This window comes from Salmo trutta, chromosome 13, assembly GCF_901001165.1.
Source record: "Salmo trutta chromosome 13, fSalTru1.1, whole genome shotgun sequence".
In the NCBI taxonomy this organism is placed as follows: Eukaryota; Metazoa; Chordata; class Actinopteri; order Salmoniformes; family Salmonidae; genus Salmo; species Salmo trutta.
The window spans coordinates 86,053,543-86,073,300 of NC_042969.1; the positions used below are offsets into that span (position 1 = coordinate 86,053,543).

A 19,758-nucleotide genomic window follows, 5' to 3' on the forward strand; every position below is an offset into this window, starting at 1 on the left:
GTGGTTAGTGTGTAGTGGTCAGTATGTAGTGGTGTGTATGTAGTGGTGTGTAGTGGTCAGTATGTAGTGGTGTGTAGTGGTCAGTATGTAGTGGTGTGTAGTGGTCAGTGTGTAGTGGTGTGTATGTAGTGGTCAGTATGTAGTGGTGTGTAGTGGTGTGTAGTGGTCAGTGTGTAGTGGTGTGTAGTGGTCAGTGTGTAGTGGTCAGTGTGTAGTGGTGTGTAGTGGTCAGTGTGTAGTGGTGTGTAGTGGTCAGTATGTAGTGGTCAGTGTGTAGTGGTGAGTGTGTAGTGGTCGGTGTGTAGTGGTCGGTGTGTAGTGGTCGGTGTGTAGTGGTCAGTGTGTAGTGGTCAGTATGTAGTGGTCAGTATGTAGTGGTCAGTATGTAGTGGTCAGTATGTAGTTGGTATGTAGTGGTGTGTAGTGGTCAGTGTGTAGTGGTGTGTAGTGGTCAGTGTGTAGTGGTCAGTGTGTAGTGGTCAGTGTGTAGTGGTCAGTGTGTGGTGTGTAGTGGTCAGTGTGTAGTGGTCAGTGTGTAGTGGTCAGTATGTAGTTGGTGTGTAGTGGTCAGTGTGTAGTGGTCAGTGTGTAGTGGTGTGTAGTGGTCAGTGTGTAGTGGTGTGTAGTGGTCAGTATGTAGTGGTCAGTATGTGGTGTGTAGTGGTCAGTATGTAGTGGTCAGTGTGTAGTGGTCAGTGTGTAGTGGTCGGTGTGTAGTGGTGTGTAGTGGTCAGTATGTAGTGGTCAGTGTGTAGTGGTCAGTGTGTAGTGGTCAGTGTGTAGTGGTCAGTGTGTAGTGTGTAGTGGTGTGTAGTGGTCAGTATGTAGTGGTGTGTAGTGGTCAGTGTGTAGTGGTCAGTATGTGTTGTGTAGTGGTCAGTGTGTAGTGGTCAGTGTGTAGTGGTGTGTAGTGGTCAGTGTGTAGTGGTGTGTAGTGGTCAGTATGTAGTGGTCAGTATGTGGTGTGTAGTGGTCAGTATGTAGTGGTCAGTGTGTAGTGGTCAGTGTGTAGTGGTCGGTGTGTAGTGGTGTGTAGTGGTCAGTGTGTAGTGGTCAGTGTGTAGTGGTCAGTGTGTAGTGGTCAGTGTGTAGTGTGTAGTGGTGTGTAGTGGTCAGTATGTAGTGGTGTGTAGTGGTCAGTGTGTAGTGGTCAGTATGTGTTGTGTAGTGGTCAGTGTGTAGTGGTGTGTAGTGGTCAGTATGTAGTGGTCAGTATGTAGTTGGTATGTAGTGGTCAGTGTGTAGTGGTCAGTGGTCAGTGGTGTGTAGTGGTCAGTGTGTAGTGGTCGGTGTGTAGTGGTCAGTATGTAGTGGTCAGTGTGTAGTGGTCAGTATGTAGTGGTGTGTAGTGGTCAGTATGTAGTGGTCAGTATGTAGTGGTCAGTGTGTAGTGGTCAGTGTGTAGTGGTGTGTATCGGTCAGTAGTTTTGTTGTTGACACTCATCGTGTGTGTTTACAGGAACGCCACCATAGATACCTGAGCCTCAGCCCCTGGGACAAGGTTACACTCAGCCTGGTGAGTCATTCACACAGATAGATATTTAACAAGGTTACACTCAGCCTGGTGAGTCATTCACACAGATAGATATTTAACATTTACATTTTAGTCATTTAGCAGACGCTCTTATCCAGAGCGACTTACAGTAGTGAATGCATAAATTTTCTGTACTGGTCCCCCGTGGGAATCGAACCCACAACCCTGGCGTTGCAAACACCATGCTCTACCAACTGAGCTACAGGGAAGGCTAAGGTAAAAAGGTTACCCTCAGCCTGGTGAGTCATTCACACAGATAGATATGTAACAAGGTTACACTCAGCCCGGTGAGTCATTCACACAGATAGATATGGAACAAGGTTACCCTCAGCCTGGTGAGTCATTCACACAGATAGATATGGAACAAGGTTACCCTCAGCATGGTGAGTCATTCACACAGATAGATATGGAACAAGGTTACCCTCAGCATGGTGAGTCATTCACACAGATAGATATGGAACAAGGTTACACTCAGCCTGGTGAGTCATTCACACAGATAGATATGGAACAAGGTTACCCTCAGCATGGTGAGTCATTCACACAGATAGATATGTAACAAGGTTACACTCAGCCCGGTGAGTCATTCACACAGATAGATATGGAACAAGGTTACCCTCAGCCTGGTGAGTCATTCACACAGATATTTAACAAGGTTACCCTCAGCTTGGTCAGTCGTTCACACAGATAGATAAGTAACAAGGTTACCCTCAGCCTGGTGAGTCATTCACACAGATAGATATGTAACAAGGTTACACTCAGCCCGGTGAGTCATTCACACAGATAGATATGGAACAAGGTTACCCTCAGCCTGGTGAGTCATTCACACAGATATTTAACAAGGTTACCCTCAGCTTGGTCAGTCGTTCACACAGATAGATAAGTAACAAGGTTACCCTCAGCCTGGTGAGTCATTCACACAGATAGATATGTAACAAGGTTACCCTCAGCCCGGTGAGTCATTCACACAGATAGATATGTAACAAGGTTACCCTCAAACGGTTGTAATTCACCCATGTGTTTTAGGGTCGTGGTATTCTCTCCAACAAGATGGCCAGAACCGTTACATTCTTCTACACCCTCTTCCTGCATTGCCTGGTCTTCCTGGTATGTAGCCTTTGACCTTTCACCTCACGCCACTCCAGTGCCCATTGGTTATTCAGAGATGTTTGCTGATGTCATAATGTGTCTTTGTGTGTGTTCTCAGGTGCTGTATAAGATTGCCTGGAGTGAGAGCATCGGTCGAGATTGCTCTGCCTTCTGTGCTAAGAAGTGAGTTTCATTCTGTCTTCCTTCCCGCTAGCAGAACAGCGGTGTGTTTGGGATTTTAGTTAGGATTGCCTCTAATCTTTAAATCTCCTCCCCTCTGTCTGTTTCTCAGGTACTCGGATCACCTGCATCGTTTTCATGAGAACGGGGACAACCTGTGAGGCTTTCAAGACAACTGGGGGTCAATTCATGACGTCAGTGATCTTCAGGTCAGAAAGTCGGAGTTCTAGAAAGATGCCAGAGTTTCCGACTTGGAATTCCGAGTTGGGTGACCGTTCAACACTATTTTCCAAGTCTGAGTTTTTTTCCCCGAGTTGGTTTGACAGGAAGAACAGCTTTATTTTCTGCAGTAGCTGCTTTTAACCACTCGGGGGTAGGCTTGCTCTCTTCTTCGGGAGGGGAACTAAGTGGATGTGGTTTATGTGCAAACCCGTAATATTTAATCTTTTTGAATCCTTTCATTAACCGTAAACTTAAACGAGACCAATGTGATTTTGGCTAGTCGAGCTGTCAATGGGATGCTAGTCAGAAAAGTCCCCTTTAGGTCTTGCTATATTCTGTTCTAGCCTGTAATCTCCTATACTGATATTAACTGTAATCTCCTATACTGATATTAACTGTAATCTCCTATACTGTTATTAACTGTAATCTTCTATGCTGATATTAACTGTAATCTCCTATACTGATATTAACTGTAATCTCCTATACTGATATTAACTGTAATCTCCTATACTGATATTAACTGTAATCTCCTATACTGATATTAACTGTAATCTCCTATGCTGATATTAACTGTAATCTCCTATACTGATATTAACTGTAATCTCCTATACTGATATTAACTGTAATCTCCTATACTGATATTAACTGTAATCTCCTATACTGATATTAACTGTAATCTCCTATGCTGATATTAACTGTAATCTCCTATACTGATATTAACTGTAATCTCCTATACTGATATTAACTGTAATCTCCTATACTGATATTAACTGTAATCTCCTATGCTGATATTAACTGTAATCTCCTATACTGATATTAACTGTAATCTCCTATGCTGATATTAACTGTAGTCTTCTATACTGATATTAATTTTGATGAATGAAGTACTGATTGACAAGAGGGGTGTTTGTTTTCATTTGATATGTTAGGGTGCTGGGAATACTGGGAAAGCGCATGTATATTTGTTAAGGGATTACATTTTACAAGACAATTTAAGAGATGTTTATTAAAGATGAAGTTATATCCTTGGCTTTTAGATTTCCGTCATTGAGAGTACATCGTTGAGGAAAATGTGAAGAATTATCACAGCACCTGTAATTGATAGAAATATCTGAATTTAATTGAATTGACAATATGGCCGGACAGGGACGTTATTTCCAGTCAGATGAATAGGGGTGATGTGCTTGTGTTGAGGGGTCTTTGGTTCCTAGCTTGGTGGATTTGGACGGAGGACAACAGACGGGTCATGATTTCTGTTGCGGTAGTTCACATGAATGGTTACTGAATCTCATGTGGTTGATTATGTTGAAAGATTCCTATTTCCTGACCTCCTCTCACTACCTGCTGTTAAGACCTTAAACTAACTACAGCTGCCCTCCATGTCACTGTCACGTCTATTCTCCCTCCATGTCACTGTCACGTCTATTCTCCCTCCATGTCAGATGTACCTGCCCCCAATTCACTCTTCGACTTTGGTCTACAGTCGGTTGCTTGAGCCCTACGAGTCAAACGCACCCACCCGTTGATGTGTTGGAAGGAGAGGTCCCTGTCTACAGTCGGTTGCTTGAGCCCTACCAGTCAAACGCACCCACCCGTTGATGTGTTGGAATGAGAGGTCCCTGTCTACAGTTTGAGGGGACTGCAGGAGATCTCAGTTCTGTCTGAGGGAGACTCAATTAGGCTGCATTATTCATGTGAGGAGTCCCCTTGGAGGGTTGTGATGAGGAGTCTTCTTGGAGTTCGACATCTCTAAACCTCATACTGGCTCATTAAACTGTAACAAGGCGGTCTGACCACACACGTCATCCCCACTAGCTGAAATCCAGACACACTTTGATATCCGACAACAACATGCCGTCAGCAGAGGGCGGTAGAGGAATGCGTTCGCTGAATTATTTATTGGCCTCATGCTGGCTCTCCTTCTCTCATCCTTACCTTAGGGGCGTGTCTGTGTTTCTGTCTGTCTATTTGTCTCTTTCTGTCTTATTTCTCTCTGTCTTTTATTCTCTGTCTATTTCTCTCTCTCTCTTTCTATCTCTTTCATTCTCTGTCTGTCTGTCATTGTGTTTTGTTTGTCCAGTGTTGCTAAAGGGATCTTTCTGTCCATAGAGACGCTCAGGCAGAAATACTGTAATGAATAGTGGTATTCTTATGTCTCCAGGCTGTTCCCTGTTTCTTTCTACCTCACGGTTGACAATACAGACAAACTGCTGCTAATTAGGGTGTAATTTAATTCAACCTGCACTGCTGAAAAATACACAAGAGATTTGGTGAATTAGGTGTTTAGGTGAAATCACAAAACTGCAAATAATGTATTAAGATCAGAAGAGTGATGTCCAGTATTTCCATGAAATATGACCTTTAATTAATTAGAATTTGAGTTCAACTCCCCCCCCCCCCCCCCCCCCCAAAAAAAAAACAATGTTAGGGGAGAGTGGGGGAAGTTGAGCCACCCCTTGTTTCTAGGAAACCATAAACAAAATGTATCATGTGACCAAATATTTAGGAAGAGGTCATCATTTCATGGAGTCTGTGAAGGAAGGAACCACATGGAGTCTGTGAAGGAAGGAACCACATGGAGTCTGTGAAGGAAGGAACCACATGGAGTCTGTGAAGGAAGGATACACATGGAGTCTGTGAAGGAAGAAACCACATGGAGTCTGTGAAGGAAGAAACCATATGGAGTCTGTGAAGGAAGGAACCATATGGAGTCTGTGAAGGAAGAAACCACATGGAGTCTGTGAAGGAAGGAACCACATGGAGTCTGTGAAGGAAGGAACCACATGGAGTCTGTGAAGGAAGGAACCACATGGAGTCTGTGAAGGAAGAAACCACATGGAGTCTGTGAAGGAAGGAACCACATGGAGTCTGTGAAGGAAGGAACCACATGGAGTCTGTGAAGGAAGGAACCACATGGGAAAAAAAAGTGGTTAGCAAATTAGATTAAAAAAAAAAAAAAGATTTTCACCAAGTCAAATAAATGTATTGTGTTTATAGGCATCTAAACCAACGTAGATAATTATAAGACTGTTTTATAAGTCATTTGGGATCTCCATAAGCTACAATATGAGGTCCTAAACCTAGCAAAGTGCATCCTTGGCTCAGGAGGATGACATCATTCTCTGAGGAAATAGCAAGCATTTTTTTTAAACGGTCTGTTTTGTGATACAAGTTTGAAGTGGGATTTTCTCCAATTGATGGTTTGGCCACAAATCCGAATATAGGAAGAGTCAACAACATTATTTAGGTACGAGTTAACAGAATATGATTTTCACTGGGCAGTTACTAACCCTGTTTTTTAACGACTACTCCGCAGGGTTACATTCACATTTTAGTCATTTAGCAGACGCTCTTATCCAGAGCAACTTACAGTAGTGAATACATACATTTCATACTTTTTTTTCCCGTACTGGCCCCCCGTGGGAATTGAACCCACAACCCTGGCGTTGCAAACACCATGCTCTACCAACTGAGCCACACGGGACCGTTGTCTGTAAAGGTTAAATCCATTTACAATTCCAGTCGATTCAGAAAGTACACTGAAAGTCCAGTTTCAATTTCTCTACCATGATTTTCAATGAGGAAAATTTGGAATTGGAATATGGTTTAACTTTCTGAAGTGACTGGAATTGAAATGGAATTGACCCCAGACCTGCTCCCCAGGCCAGAAGTGCTGTATGTGAAGTGTTCCCTCTCCATTCACTTCTTAGTAGCTGTGGAAATCTCATTCACCGATTCAACATCATTCAAGATTTTCTATTTTGTGTTGCTAAGTACCTCAGCTCAGAAAATGAAGAATCAAGATTTTTTTCCCGTGATCATTAGTACAAAGAGGGGGGGGGGGGTCCACAGCATCCTGCACCACTCCTCCTCATTCCCTTCATCTCCTAGGGAACTGTCTGTACCTCTCCCCCACAACAACCCCGCCTCTCTCTATCGCTCTTTCCCAGCATGCAGTCGCTTCGTACCGGTCCCCCCCCCGGGCGTTGCCATGGAAACAGTCCTCTGTCAGGTTGCTCCTGCTGAACGCTCCCGATGCTTTCTGATTCGCTCTGACAGCATCTGGCTGAGTTGCCCACACATGTAACCCCTGTCCAGCCAATCAGATGTCTAGAGCCCCTCCCAGCTCTGTGGCCTGTCCCCCCCCCTCCCCTTTCACCCGGCCCCCTTACCGTCGGTTACAGGAGGTAACTGTGAGGATTGGAGCTGGGTCTCAGAGTGAAGACTGCTCCACTCATCCACTGATCACTGGGATCATGGCCTCATGGCAAAAACAACATTCATATTATTTACAGTCAGACTCTTAAGTCTCCTGCAGTGTTTATTGAAGAGTACATGGTGTCAAACACAATTAAAATGGATACATTCACTGTCAGGCACTTTGTGTCCAATTTATTTCTCTACGAAGCACAGTGAAATGTCATTGATTGATACTGATGGTTTCATTATTGCGGGAGTGAATGGGAACACTTGCTGTTGATCGAGTGCTGTTGATGTCTCTTTTGATGAGGTTGGATGCTGCACATTCATCCTTCTCTCCTGGTCTGTCTGGTTTACTGTGTGTTGTCTCTCCTGGTCTGTCTGGTTCACTGTGTGTCTGTCTGGTTCTCTGTGTTGTCTGTCTGGTTCTCTGTGTATTGTCTGTCTGGTTCTCTGTGTGTTGTCTGTCTGGTTGTCTGTGTGTTGTCTGTCTGGTTGTCTGTGTGTTGTCTGTCTGGTTCTCTGTGTGTTGTCTGTCTGGTTCTCTGTGTGTTGTCTGTCTGGTTCTCTGTGTGTTGTCTGTCTGGTTCTCTGTGTGTTGTCTGTCTGGTTCTCTGTGTGTTGTCTCTCCTGGTCTGTCTGGTTCACTGTCCTGGTCTGTCTGGTTCTCTGTGTGTTGTCTGTCTGGTTTACTGTCCTGGTCTGTCTGGTTCACTGTGTGTTGTCTGTCTGGTTCTCTGTGTGTTGTCTCTCCTGGTCTGTCTGGTTTACTGTCCTGGTCTGTCTGGTTCTCTGTGTGTTGTCTGTCTGGTTCTCTGTGTGTTGTCTGTCCTGGTCTGTCTGGTTCTCTGTGTGTTGTCTGTCTGGTTCTCTGTGTGTTGTCTGTCTGGTTCTCTGTGTGTCTGTCTGGTTCTCTGTGTGTCTGTCTGGTTCTCTGTGTGTTGCCTGTCTGGTTCTCTGTGTGTTGTCTGTCTGGTTGTCTGTGTGTCGCCTGTCTGGTCTCTGTGTGTTGCCTGTCTGGTTGTCTGTGTGTTGCCTGTCTGGTTGTCTGTGTGTTGTCTGTCTGGTTCTCTGTGTGTTGTCTGTCTGGTCTCTGTGTGTTGCCTGTCTGGTTCTCTGTGTGTTGCCTGTCTGGTTCTCTGTGTGTTGCCTGTCTGGTTCTCTGTGTGTTGCCTGTCTGGTTCTCTGTGTGTTGCCTGTCTGGTTCTCTGTGTGTCTGTCTGGTTCTCTGTGTGCTGTCTGTCTGGTTCTCTGTGTGTCTGTCTGGTTGTCTGTGTGTTGTCTGTCTGGTTCTCTGTGTGTTGTCTGTCTGGTTGTCTGTGTGTTGTCTGTCTGGTTCTCTGTGTGTTGTCTGTCTGTTCTCTGTGTGTTGTCTCCTCCTGTCCCGGCCCCAGACATACTGACATCATCAAATTAATCACTAGCCCTGTGAGAGATCAGGTGCAATTTGACTCACAATACACACACACACACACACACAGACACAGACACAGACACACACACACACATTAGCTGCTTTAATAAATATGTAGTTGATGACCCCAGTGAGACAAATGGGCGCTGAGGGATTGTGGGAGCCTGAGTAAGCTCTGTTCATTGGGCCTTTTCTGTTCTCGGTCACTAGGAAGAACAGAGGTCTCACCGTCACAACTCTCTCTCTATCTCTCTCTATCTCTCTCTATCTCTCTCTATCTCTCTCTATCTCTCTCCCATCTCTCTCCCATCTCTACAGCTCAGGGGGCAGGGGGAAGGGGTATCTTGCAGTCGCCAGGCCCTCTTGTGACAGACAGGCCGTTTTGGAGACGTGATTTTAAGTGCCCCCCCCCAATCAATAAGATGTGCCCCTCTGGAATTCTGTCTTGGAATTAAGGAATGTCTCTGGTTGGGGGGGGTTGAGAAGACCCGCACATCGATCCTCAAACACCCCCAAGAGTGTTCAATCTCCCCTTCAACCACTTTTCAGACACTATCCTGAGGAAGAAGTCAATCGAAAGGCTGGTTGGGTGTGGACTACGCTCTGTGGTCGAGAGAATGAGAGGGTACCCCCCCCCCCCACGTACTTCAGATTCCTGTATAGCGTAGGGAGGTGAACAACCCTTTCCCCGCTGTCAGATAGGAGATCATCTCGTCTGGGTGACCGACGTGGTAAAACTTCAACACAGACAAGTATAATTCACTATTATGGTGCAGTTATAAAGATTTTTAATATTTGTCTTCATAAATCAGGTATAACATACTGATAACATACTACCAGTCAGAAGTTTGGACACATTTTCTCATCTCATATGTATATACTGTATCTTATACCGTCTACTGCATCTTGCCTATGCCGTTCGGCCATCGCTCATCCATAAATTTACATGCACATATTCTTATTCCATCCCTTTAGATTTGTGTGTATTAGGTAGTTGTTGGGGAATTGTTAGATTACTTGTTAGATATTACTGCACTGTCGGGAACTAGAAGCACAAGCATTTCACTACACTCGCATTAACATCTGCTAACCATGTGTATGTGACCAATAACATTTGATTTGATTTGACTTACTCATTCAAGGGTTTTGAAGACATCAAAACTATGAAATAACACATATGGAATCATGTAGTAACCAAATAAGTGTTAAACAAATCCTTTGCCTTGATGACAGCTTTGCACAAACTTGGCATTCTCTCAACCAGCTTCACTTGGAATGCTTTTCCAACAGTCTGGAAGGAGTTCCCACATATGCTGAGTACTTGTTGGCTGCTTTTCCTTCACTCTGTGATCCAACTCATCCAAAACCATCTCAATTGGTTTGAGGTTGGGTGATTGTGGAGGCCAGGTCATCTGATGCAGCAATCCATCACTCTCCTTCTTAGTCAAAATGCCCTTACACAGCCTGGAGGTGTTTTGGCTCATTGTCCTGTTGAAAAACAAGTAATCCCACTAAGTGCAAACCAGATGGGATGCTGTGGTAGCCATGCTGGTTAAGTGTGCCTTGAATTCTAAATAAATCACAGACAGTGTCACCAGCAAAGCATCCACACACCATCACACCTCCTCCTCCATGCTTCATGGTGGGAACCACACATGTGGAGATCATCAAGTTCACCTACTCTGCGTCTCACAAAGACACGGCGGTTGGAACCAAAATTCTCAAATTTGGACTCATCAGAACAACGGACACATTTCTACTGGTCTAATGTCCATTGCTCGTGTTTCTTGGCCCAAGCAAGTCTCTTCTTCTTATTGGTGTCCTTTAGTAGTGGTTTCTTTGCAGCAATTTGACCATAAAGGCCTTATTCATGCAGTCTCCTCTGAACAGTTGATGTTGAGATATGTCCACATTTTTTACGTGGTACTGTTACTTTAGATGGAGCTTGATTCCATGTAAGATACAGTCTCATTGTTAGTGTACTGATCCAGTTAGCGGAAGGGTTAGGACAGGTTTTCCATGAGTAGATGTGTCCAAACGTTTGACTGGTACTGTACACGTTAAGAATCATCTTAAAGTGGTCCTATATAAAGGACAGCTGTTTTCACTCACTCACTCACTCACTCACTCACAAGTACACTCACTCACTCACTCACACGTACACTCACTCACTCACTCACACGTACACTCACTCACACGTACACTCCCTATAGCCTTGTTTTAGGACATCTCCAGGTAGCTTTGTTTCTGTCTAATGGAGCATTGAGGAAGCACACCTTGTTCCTGTCTAATGGAGGGAAACACACCTTGTTCCTGTCTAATGGAGGGAAACACACCTTGTTCCTGTCTAATGGAGGGAAACACACCTTGTTCCTGTCTAATGGAGGGAAACACACCTTGTTCCTGTCTAATGGAGGGAAACACACCTTGTTCCTGTCTAATGGAGGGAAACACACCTTGTTCCTGTCTAATGGAGGGAAACACACCTTGTTCCTGTCTAATGGAGGGAAACACACCTTGTTCCTGTCTAATGGAGGGAAACACACCTTGTTCCTGTCTAATGGGGCATTGAAGGAAACACACCTTGTTCCTGTCTAATGGAGGGAAACACACCTTGTTCCTGTCTAATGGAGGGAAACACACCTTGTTCCTGCCTAATGGAGGGAAACACACCTTGTTCCTGTCTAATGGGGCATTGAAGGAAACACACCTTGTTCCTGTCTAATGGAGGGAAACACACCTTGTTCCTGTCTAATGGAGGGAAACACACCTTGTTCCTGTCTAATGGAGGGAAGCACACCTTGTTCCTGTCTAATGGAGGGAAACACACCTTGTTCCTGTCTAATGGAGGGAAACACACCTTGTTCCTGTCTAATGGAGGGAAACACACCTTGTTCCTGTCTAATGGAGGGAAACACACCTTGTTCCTGTCTAATGGAGGGAAACACACCTTGTTCCTGTCTAATGGAGGGAAACACACCTAGTTCCTGCCTAATGGGGGGAAACACACCTTGTTCCTGTCTAATGGAGGGAAACACACCTTGTTCCTGTCTAATGGAGGGAAACACACCTTGTTCCTGTCTAATGGAGGGAAACACACCTTGTTCCTGTCTAATGGAGGGAAACACACCTTGTTCCTGTCTAATGGAGGGAAACACACCTTGTTCCTGCCTAATGGAGGGAAACACACCTTGTTCCTGTCTAATGGGGGGAAACACACCTTGTTCAATAGAATTAGGAAATAGAATTCTAGAATGTACATGAACCTTCTTTATGATGAGATAAAGATCAGCCATTTTGGTCAGCCAGTGCTAAGTGATAAGATATTGTGTAAAATAATGAATTTGAGGAATTTATCTGCGCTGTATGTTGGTTTGCTAGCTAGCCAGTTTTTGTTGAGGAAGTATTCCCTACACGTTTCAAATGAACTGCCAATATGCCAACATTCCATTCAAACAATGCAGTCAATCCACAGCCATCCAGACACTGGCTGATATCACTGGATGACAGGTTTGTAGTTGTAGGTTTAAGTCTAGTTGGAAATGCAACATGTACTGATATTGTATCATGTAAAAAAATAAAATACATTTTTTGCAGCAGTCCTCTACTTGACGGACGCAGTGTGGAAAGCACCGTGTGTGTGTGTGTGTGTGTGTGTGTGTGTGTGTGTGTGCGTGCGTGCGTGCGTGCGTGCGTGCGTGCGTGCGTGCGTGTCTGTCCAGCTGGTCTGAGCCCCTCTCTCAGGAAGCCCCTTGTGAGTGATTTTCAGGAGACAGTCTGAAAGAACAATACTGTGAGAAATCATGTGGGGGAGGCTGTGTCACTCTGCACTCAATGAGTTACTGTGTCTGTCTGTCTGTCTGTCTGTCTGCACTCAATGAGTTACTGTGTCTGTCTGTCTGTCTGTCTCTGTCTGTCTGTCTGCACTCAATGAGTTACTGTGTCTGTCTGTCTGTCTCTGTCTGTCTGTCTGCACTCAATGAGTTACTCTGTCTGTCTGTCTGTCTGTCTGTCTGTCTGTCTGTCTGTCTGTCTGTCTGTCTGTCTGTCTCTGTCTGTCTGCACTCAATGAGTTACTCTGTCTGTCTGTCTGTCTGTCTGTCTGTCTGTCTGTCTGTCTGTCTGTCTGTCTGTCTGCACTCAATGAGTTACTGTGTCTGTCTTTCTGTCTGTCTGTCTGCACTCAATGAGTTACTGTGTCTGTCTGTCTGTCTGTTTACTGTCTCTGTCTTTCTGTCTGTCTGTCTGCACTCAATGAGTTTGTCTGTCTGTCTGTCTGTCTGTCTGTCTGTCTGTCTGTCTGTCTGTCTGTCTGTCTGTCTCTGTCTGTCTGCACTCAATGAGTTACTCTGTCTGTCTGTCTGTCTGTCTGTCTGTCTGTCTGTCTGTCTGTCTACTGTGTCTGTCTTTCTGTCTGTCTGCACTCAATGTGTCTGTCTGTCTGTCTGTCTGTCTGTCTGCCACCAAATGAATGTATGTATGTTGCTGTGTCTACATGGCTGGGGTTGGTTGGTTGGCTGGTTGGCTGGTTGGTTGGCTGGCTGGTTGGCTGGTTGGTTGGCTGGTTGGCTGGTTGGTTGGTTGGTTGGCTGGTTGGCTGGTTGGTTGGTTGGCTGGTTGGTTGGCTGGTTGGTTGGTTGGCTGGCTGGTTGGTTGGCTGGTTGGTTGGTTGGCTGGTTGGCTGGTTGGCTGGTTGGTTGGTTGTGTAGCATGACATGCCAGGCTTATAGGCTCTGATATAATGGAGTGGTAAGAGAAATGGCTAGTGATTGAGACTAACTGTGTGTGTGTGTGTGTGTGTGTGTGTGTGTGTGTGTGTGTGTGTGTGTGTGTGTGTGTGTGTGTGTGTGTGTGTGTGTGTGTGTGTGTGTGTATGTGTGTGTGTGTGTGTGTGTGTGTGTGTGTGTGTGTGTGTGTGTGGCAATAGGTCACCTGGCTCTCTCTCCCACTCACCACTCCAGGAAACCCACCAGCACTGAACGTCCCGTATTATAAAGTGTGAATCAACATTAGCGCTGCTTAGACACCAAGCTTTCAGGGAGTGTGCTGGTGAGAGAGTGACAGGGAGAGAAGGCACCCCAAAAATCGGAGGGGGCACAAAATACGTGAGGATGGCTAGGGGGTTGTCCGGGGGGGGGGGGGGGCTAGCCCCACTGACTGTAAATTGGAGAATTTAGCATTTTTCAAACACCTGAAACAGCTTTTTCCTGCAATCTAGAGCCATAATCATTACGCTTAATTCTTTGTAAAATATATACAGTTCCAGTCAAATGTTTGGACACAGCTACTCATTTCAGGGTTTTTCTTTATTTTTTACTATTTTCTACATTGTAGAATAATAGTGAAGACATCAAAACTATGAAATAACACATATGGAATCATGTAGTAACCAAAAAAGTGTTAAACAAATACAAATATATTTTATATTTGAGATTCTTCAAAGTAGCCACCCCTTTGCTTTGATGACAGCTTTGCACACTCTTGGCATTCTCTCAACCAGCTTTATGAGGTAGTCACCTGGAATGCATTTCAATTAACAGGTGTTCCATCTTAAAAGTTAATTTGTGGAATTTCTTTCCTTCTTAATATGTTTGAGCCAATCAGTTGTGTTGTGACAAGGTAGGGGTGGTATACAGAAGATAGCCCTATTTAGTAAAAGACAAAGTCCATATTATGGCAAGAACAGCTCAAATAAGCAAAGAGAAATGACAGTCCATCATTACTTTAAGCCATGAAGGTCAGTCAATCTGGAAAATGTAAAGAACTGAATGTTTCTTCAAATACAGTCACAAAAACCATCAAGTGCTATGATGAAACTGGCTCTCATGAGGACCACCACAGGAAAGGAAGACCCAGAGTTACCTCTGCTGCAGAGGATAAGTTCATTAGAGTTACCAGCCTCAGAAATTGCAGCCCAAATAAATGCCTCACAGTGTCTGTTACTTGAACATCTCAACATCAACTGTTCAGAGGAGACTGTGTGAATCAGGCCTTCATGGTCGATTTGCTGCAAAGAAACCACTACTAAAGGACAATAATAAGAAGAGACTTGCTTGGGCCAAGAAACACGAGCAATGGACATTAGACTGGTGGAAATCTGTCCTTTAGTCTGATAAATCCAAATTTAAGATTTTGGTTCCAACCGCCATGTCTTTGTAAGATGCAGAGTAGGTGAATGGATGACCTCCGCATGTGTGGTTCCCATCGATCTCAGTGCAAGAGGCATCACTACAGTCCCTGGTTCGAATCCAGGCTGTATCATATCCGGCCGTGATTGGGAGTCCCATAGGGCGGCACACAATTGACCAAGCTTCATCCAGGTTTGGCCGGGGTAGGCCATCATTGTAAATAATAATTTGCTCTTAGCTGACTTGCCTAGTTAAATAAAGGTTAAAAATCGTGAAGCACGGAGGAGGGGGTGTGATGGTGTAGGGGTGCTTTGCTCATGACACTGTGATTTATTTAGAATTCAAGGCACACTAAAACAGCATGGCTACCACAGCATTCTGCAGCGATACGTCATCCCATCTTATTTGCGCTTAGTGGGACTATCATTAGTTTTTCAACAGAACAATGACCCATCACACCTCAAGGCTGTGTAAGAGATATTTGGCCAAGAAGGAGAGTGATGGAGTGCTGCATCAGATAACCTGGCCTCCATAATCACCCAACCTCAACCCAATTGAGATGGTTTGGGATGAGTTGGACCGCAGAGTAAAGGCATATGTGGAAACTCCTTCAAGACTGTTGGAAAAGCATTCCAGGTGAAGCTGGTTAAGAGAATTCCAAAAGTGTGCAAAGCTGTTAACAAGGCAAAGGGTGGCTACTTTGAAGAATCTAAAATCAAAAATATATTTTGATTTTTTTAACACTTTTTTGGTTACTACATGATTCCACATGTGTTATTTCATAGTTTTGATGTCTTCACTATTATTCTACAATGTAGAAAATAGTAAAAGTAAAGAAAAAACCGTTGAATAAGTGCATCCAAACTTTTAACTGGTACTGTATATATTATTTTTTTAATAGGACAAATCTGAGGGGGCACGACGCCTCTGAGTGAGAGGGAGAAAAAGAGGGAGAAGACTGGTGCGATTACACACAATGGACTTCCCTCTGGCTCACAAAAAAACAACCACTAAACGTTTATACCTATGGCAAAGTGAACTGGTTTTGGCAAGCGGGAACCGTGGGCGGCTCCTTTAAGGGCAGACAGTCCTGGAATGAGAGACCGTGGATCCTACAGTGCAGTGTGCTTCGAATGGATATGGAGAAAATGTAACGGCGCGGCCGCTTAGCCTCTTATATCTGTCTAACCGCTCATCGAGAATACAGATATGAAGACAATTAATATATATTATTGGACTTGATTGGAGAACAACAACAACAACAATAACAACAAACAACAGAGCAAGGATTGGCTCCCAGACATCAGCGTAGCGCCATGCAGTGAGTCGGACATCGAGGTGAGCGCTGCTGCATTCATGTTTTCCATTTTGTGACTTCCCGACCTGTTTGGATGTTGCTGGAAGCAATTTAGCGCACATTTTAGCCTACCAGTTGCCTTTTATAATCGCCAACCTGTAACCTAGGCTACGTTCCACATATAATATGATTTCCTAGGCTATGAAAATGTTTGCGTCGTGTTTTTAGTGAGGACGGTTAGCAATAAGATAGGCTGCTCGGCTCAGCCCTTACTGTGTTGGGTCCAGGTGCTGAAGGATAGCCGTATGTCCAAACGACTCGCCAACGCGCCTGGTGCTGAAACGCATCCATGTAAAAACAACATGATTTCAACACACTATAACAGGCTATAACAGACTCGAATGATTCCGTTCTTAGTACACCTCAGTGATTGATGAGATTCCTCAAGACATTCGCTGCTGTTTGGGTTTGAGGGTCGCGGTAAAGGACTTTTCCCCTAATCCATCGAGGGGTAGGTCTGTCCAGGGCCAGGTCTGTCCAGGGGTAGGTCTGTCCAGGGCCAGGTCTGTCCAGGGCGAGGTCTGTCCAGGGCGAGGTCTGTCCAGGGGTAAGGTCTGTCCAGGGCCAGGTCTGTCCAGGGGTAAGGTCTGTCCAGGGCTAGGTCTGTCCAGGGCGAGGTCTGTCCAGGGGTGGGTCTGTCCAGGGCGAGGTCTGTCCAGGGGTAAGGTCTGTCCAGGACTAGGTCTGTCCAGGGGTGGGTCTGTCCAGGGCGAGGTCTGTCCAGGGCGAGGTCTGTCCAGGGGTAGGTCTGTCCAGGGGTAAGGTCTGTCCAGGGGTAAGGTCTGTCCAGGGCCAGGTCTGTCCAGGGCCAGGTCTGTCCAGGGCCAGGTCTGTCCAGGGCTAGGTCTGTCCAGGGCCAGGTCTGTCCAGGGCCAGGTCTGTCCAGGGCCAGGTCTGTCCAGGGGTAGGTCTGTCCAGGGGTAAAGGTCTCTAGTCACTGACCATAACAGATACCATTATAACATTCTGTCTCCAGAAGTTATTGACAATCCCCAGGGTCTGTCTGTCTGTCTGTCTGTCTGTCTGTCTGTCTGTCTGTCTGTCTGTCTGTCTGTCTGTCTGTCTGTCTGTGTGTGTGTGTGTGTGTGTGTGTGTGTGTCCTGGCCCTGCGAATAGAGTCTGTTAACAGTCATTCATTGACGCGGATTTCGGGATCGGTTCTTTCACGCGTAGATTCGGCGCTCAGCCATTCAGCAGCCAGTTATTTCTCATTCATGAGTACCGCCACGGTGCGCACATGCTACCACAGCATATCGATTATTCCCATTAATTAAAAGGCCTAGACTAGTCATATCTTTTACAGTTCTTTCTTATTGATAATGGTTTATATAGGCATACTGTTATATAAAACAAATGTTTTTTTTTTGCTTCAATCGCGGCCTGTTTTATTCGATAGACTATGAAACAACTGACAGTGAAAATCAAACAAGCATCATGCCACTTCATACATGTCAGTGTAGTGCAACAAGCTAGGCTAACCTAGGCCTATTCCAACTTTTACACGTGTTGGTTTTGTTACCAGTCTGTTAAAATGCTGCAGTTCGTTAACATCATTTATTCTCTGATTACAGCCGATGTATCCACCGTTCATCTTTATAGTTTCAACATGAAAAAGAAAAAACTTCCACATCTTGCATTTCAGGGTGTGTTTTTTTTCTTTTTTTGTTGTTGTTGGTCATCTGTGAAATGAATTTAGTGGGTGAGAGGGACAGGAAGCAGAAACGGAGTCGCGGAATGCGCGTCTCCCACGCTCTATCCTTTATCACGGTTGGCCATGTGGAGACACGCTGCATGAAGGCTCACCCTCAGCTCGCTCAGTATTTACATTCGCTCTGTTTGTCTCCGTGCCCTTTCTCACCCCAGAGGACATGCTAATTAGTGTGTTTAACATGCACAGTGGCGTGTGGGTTGTTAAAAGTGGGTCGTTGTTGCTTGTTTTACATTACTGTAGGCGCCTGTAGGCACGTTCAGAATCAGAAGAAAACATTTAAGATTCCTGACGGGAGTATTTTTTATAATACTGCACTCCTCAAAGACATCATTTCCATGTTTTTGTGTATTTACTCAGAGTACGTTATGCTTGTAGCATGATTCAGTGTTTGGTCATAGAGTGAGTGACTACTGTCATCATGTCAGACCTGCTCTATCAGGAGTTAAAAGAGAGACTGTATCAGTGAGGAGGCTGGGTAGATCTGTTGCTAGGCTACATCCCACTTCTACTAGGAAAGAACATTCCTCTCTCAGACAGTTGGTTGAGAGTCAGGAAGCCGACCGGCAGGGTTATCAGAGGTCAGGTCAAAGGTCATAGTGTGTGGTCTGTGATGATGAGGCCAGAGCAGGTGAAGGTTGTATAACTCTGGCCTCTGAACTCTTTCTTACCTCTGGAGGTCTTATCTACTGGCTGGCTCTATGGGCTGTCATCCTTTCTGCTGCTCTCTCTCTCTGTCATTCTTTCTGCTGCTCTCTCTCTGTCATCCTTTCCCATGCTCCCTCTCTCTCTCTCTCTGTCATCCTTTCTGCTGCTCCCTCTCTCTCTGTCATCCTTTCTGATGCGCCCTCTCTCTCTCTCTCTGTCATCCTTTCTGCTGCTCCCTCTCTCTCTGTCATCCTTTCTTCTACTATGGTTTCTCAGGCCTCTGGTTTCCTTTGGTGAGTCAGCCAGTCATCCAGTCAGTCAGTCAGTCAGTCCGTCCCAGTAGTCAGACTAGGCTACCCTCCACTCTCTAACGATCTGCTCTTGTAGATCCCGAAGGAAGAAACCTTGTTGATTTTAGACACAGGGTAAGTGTACCAATTAAGTCCACTTCCATCTGTGGATTCAAATAAAAAGAAAACAAGAAACATGTTCAGCTGTTTAATGTTTCAACCAATTCATCTGGTTGTTATATCCATAACAGTTTGTATTCTAAGCCAATCAGATGTTTTATTATTAAGTTATTGACAGTTATACAGTTGTGTTAAGTTCCCACAAGTGGCCAATTTCAAAGCTGAACAAAAACTCTTGGTGTTGAGGCAACCATCAGATAAATATTTTTTTTGGACCTTCTCAGATAAAGAATGATCACATATGTACAGTTAAGAGATGAATGTAATGATATACAGTACCAGTCAAAAGTTTGGACACCTACTCATTCAAGGGTTTTTCTTATTTTTTATTTTTTTTACTATTTTCTACGTTGTAGAATAATAGTGAAGACATCAAAACTATGAAATAACACACATGGAATCATGTAGTAACCAAAAAAGTGTTAAAGAAATCAAAATATATTTTATATTTTATATTCTTCAAAGTAGCCACCCTTTGCCTTGACGACAGCTTTGCACACTCTTGCAACATGCAACAATTTCAAATGTATGGCTGAGTTACAGTTCATAAAATGAAATCTGTCAATTGAAATAAATTCATTAGGCCCTAATCTATGGATTTCACATGACTGGGCAGGGGCGCAGCCATGGGTGGGCCTGGGAGGGCATAGGCCAACCCACATAGGTGCCAGGGCCACTCACTGAAAAGCCAGCCACCCTCCCGCCTCTGATGACCCCGCAGGTGAAGAAACCGGATGTGGAGTTCCTGGGCTAGCGTGGTTACACGTGGTCTGCGGTTGTGAGGCTGGTTGGACGTACTGCCAAATTCTCT

General features: G+C 44.8%; 1 protein-coding gene across 1 annotated transcript in view; it reads left to right on the top strand.

The window, feature by feature from the left end:
• Nucleotides 1-15,722: 15,722 nt before the first annotated feature.
• The window catches only part of sh2b2 (SH2B adaptor protein 2), a 35,117-nt gene continuing 31,081 nt past the window's right edge, over nt 15,723-19,758 (top strand). Inside the window, exon 1 of the mRNA XM_029773854.1 lies at nt 15,723-16,102. The gene's annotated coding sequence lies outside the window, so the exon portion shown is untranslated. The remainder of the gene's footprint in view (nt 16,103-19,758) is intronic.